This window comes from Lycium barbarum, unplaced genomic scaffold, assembly GCF_019175385.1.
Source record: "Lycium barbarum isolate Lr01 unplaced genomic scaffold, ASM1917538v2 unchr_scaffold_02, whole genome shotgun sequence".
NCBI lineage: Eukaryota > Viridiplantae > Streptophyta > Magnoliopsida > Solanales > Solanaceae > Lycium > Lycium barbarum.
Genome location: NW_026843399.1, coordinates 1,011,603 through 1,015,541, shown reverse-complemented (window position 1 = coordinate 1,015,541; position 3,939 = coordinate 1,011,603).

The following is a 3,939-nucleotide window of genomic DNA, read 5'->3' as shown; positions in this document are numbered from 1 at the left end:
TTCTAACTTTCATAACCTATGGATTCTAACTTTAATTTTAAAATTGAAAAGTAAATCTAGTCAAATAAAGTCTACATTTTAGTTTTGAGGTTATAAAAATATTATAACTTAATAATTCTAAAATAACGTAATAATTCTAACTTTGAAAAGCACAATTCCAACCGATTCTAAAAATTGAAAAGTAAATCTAGAGAAATAAAATCTACATTTTAGTATTGATGCTATAGAAATACTATAACTTAACAATTCTAACTTTGAAAAGCACAATCGAACCAATTCTAAAAATTGAAAAGTAATTCTAGAGAAATAAAATCTACATTTTAGTATTGAGGTTATAGAAATACTATAACTTAACAATTCTAACTTTGAAAAGCACAATCCCAACCAATTCTAACTTTGAATTCTCAATAACAATTCTAACTTTAATAACTTATGGATTCTAACTTTAATTCTAAAAATTGAAAAGTAAATCTAGTCAAATAAAGTCTACATTTTAGTTTTGAGGTTATAGAAATATTATAACTTAATAATTCTAACATAACTTAATAATTCTAACTTTGAAAAACACAATTCGAACCGATTCTAAAAATTGAAAAGTAAATCTAGAGAAATAAAATCTACATTTTAGTATTGAGGTTATAGAAATACTATAACTTAACAATTCTAACTTTGAAAAGCACAATCCCAACCAATTCTAACTTTGAATTCTCAATAACAATTCTAACTTTAATAACTTATGGATTCTAACTTTAATTCTAAAAATTGAAAAGTAAATCTAGTCAAATAAAGTCTACATTTTAGTTTTGAGGTTATAGAAATATTATAACTTAATAATTCTAACATAACTTAATAATTCTAACTTTGAAAAAGCACAATTCCAACCATTCTAAAAATTGAAAAGTAAATCTAGAGAAATAAAATCTACATTTTAGTATTGAGGTTATAGAAATACTATAACTTAACAATTCTAACTTTGAAAAGCACAATCCCAACCAATTCTAACTTTGAATTCTCAATAACAATTCTAACTTTAATAACTTATGGATTCTAACTTTAATTCTAAAAATTGAAAAGTAAATCTAGTCAAATAAAGTCTACATTTTAGTTTTGAGGTTATAGAAATATTATAACTTAATAATTCTAACATAACTTAATAATTCTAACTTTGAAAAAGCACAATTCCAACCGATTCTAAAAATTGAAAAGTAAATCTAGAGAAATAAAATCTACATTTTAGTATTGAGGTTATAGAAATACTATAACTTAACAATTCTAACTTTGAAAAGCACAATCCCAACCAATTCTAACTTTGAAAAGCACAATCCCAACCAATTCTAACTTTGAATTCTCAATAACAATTCTAACTTTAATAACTTATGGATTCTAACTTTAATTCTAAAAATTGAAATGTAAATCTAGTCAAATAAAGTCTACATTTTAGTTTTGAGGTTATAGAAATATTATAACTTAATAATTTTAACCTAACTTAATAATTCTAACTTTGAAAAAGCACAATTCCAACCGATTCTAAAAATTGAAAAGTAAATCTAGAGAAATAAAATCTACATTTTAGTATTGAGGTTATAGAAATACTATAACTTAACAATTCTAACTTTAAAAAGCACAATCCCAACCAATTCTAACTTTGAATTCTCAATAACAATTCTAACTTTAATAACTTATGGATTCTAACTTTAATTCTAAAAATTGAAAAGTAAATCTAGTCAAATAAAGTCTACATTTTAGTTTTGAGGTTATAGAAATATTATAACTTAATAATTCTAACATAACTTAATAATTCTAACTTTGAAAAAGCACAATTCCAACCGAATTCTAAAAATTGAAAAGTAAATCTAGAGAAATAAAATCTACATTTTAGTATTGAGGTTATAGAAATACTATAACTTAACAATTCTAACTTTGAAAAGCACAATCCCAACCAATTCTAACTTTGAATTCTCAATAACAATTCTAACTTTAATAACTTATGGATTCTAACTTTAATTCTAAAAATTGAAAAGTAAATCTAGTCAAATAAAGTCTACATTTTAGTTTTGAGGTTATAGAAATATTATAACTTAATAATTCTAACATAACTTAATAATTCTAACTTTGAAAAGCACAATTCCAACCGATTCTAAAAATTGAAAAGTAAATCTAGAGAAATAAAATCTACATTTTAGTATTGAGGTTATAGAAATACTATAACTTAACAATTCTAACTTTGAAAAGCACAATCCCAACCAATTCTAACTTTGAATTCTCAATAACAATTCTAACTTTAATAACTTATGGATTCTAACTTTAATTCTAAAAATTGAAAAGTAAATCTAGTCAAATAAAGTCTACATTTTAGTTTTGAGGTTATAGAAATATTATAACTTAATAATTCTAACATAACTTAATAATTCTAACTTTGAAAAGCACAATTCCAACCGATTCTAAAAATTGAAAAGTAAATCTAGAGAAATAAAATCTACATTTTAGTATTGAGGTTATAGAAATACTATAACTTAACAATTCTAACTTTGAAAAGCACAATCCCAACCAATTCTAACTTTGAATTCTCAATAACAATTCTAACTTTAATAACTTATGGATTCTAACTTTAATTCTAAAAATTGAAAAGTAAATCTAGTCAAATAAAGTCTACATTTTAGTTTTGAGGTTATAGAAATATTATAACTTAATAATTCTAACATAACTTAATAATTCTAACTTTGAAAAAGACACAATTCCAACCGATTCTAAAAATTGAAAAGTAAATCTAGAGAAATAAAATCTACATTTTAGTATTGAGGTTATAGAAATACTATAACTTAACAATTCTAACTTTGAAAAGCACAATCCCAACCAATTCTAACTTTGAATTCTCAATAACAATTCTAACTTTAATAACTTATGGATTCTAACTTTAATTCTAAAAATTGAAAAGTAAATCTAGTCAAATAAAGTCTACATTTTAGTTTTGAGGTTATAGAAATATTATAACTTAATAATTCTAACATAACTTAATAATTCTAACTTTGAAAAGCACAATTCCAACCGATTCTAAAAATTGAAAAGTAAATCTAGAGAAATAAAATCTACATTTTAGTATTGAGGTTATAGAAATACTATAACTTAACAATTCTAACTTTGAAAAGCACAATCCCAACCAATTCTAACTTTGAATTCTCAATAACAATTCTAACTTTAATAACTTATGGATTCTAACTTTAATTCTAAAAATTGAAAAGTAAATCTAGTCAAATAAAGTCTACATTTTAGTTTTGAGGTTATAGAAATATTATAACTTAATAATTCTAACATAACTTAATAATTCTAACTTTGAAAAGCACAATTCCAACCGATTCTAAAAATTGAAAAGTAAATCTAGAGAAATAAAATCTACATTTTAGTATTGAGGTTATAGAAATACTATAACTTAACAATTCTAACTTTGAAAAGCACAATCCCAACCAATTCTAACTTTGAATTCTCAATAACAATTCTAACTTTAATAACTTATGGATTCTAACTTTAATTCTAAAAATTGAAAAGTAAATCTAGTCAAATAAAGTCTACATTTTAGTTTTGAGGTTATAGAAATATTATAACTTAATAATTCTAACATAACTTAATAATTCTAACTTTGAAAAAGCACAATTCCAACCGATTCTAAAAATTGAAAAGTAAATCTAGAGAAATAAAATCTACATTTTAGTATTGAGGTTATAGAAATACTATAACTTAACAATTCTAACTTTGAAAAGCACAATCCCAACCAATTCTAACTTTGAATTCTCAATAACAATTCTAACTTTAATAACTTATGGATTCTAACTTTAATTCTAAAAATTGAAAAGTAAATCTAGTCAAATAAAGTCTACATTTTAGTTTTGAGGTTATAGAAATATTATAACTTAATAATTCTAACATAACTTAATAATTCTAACT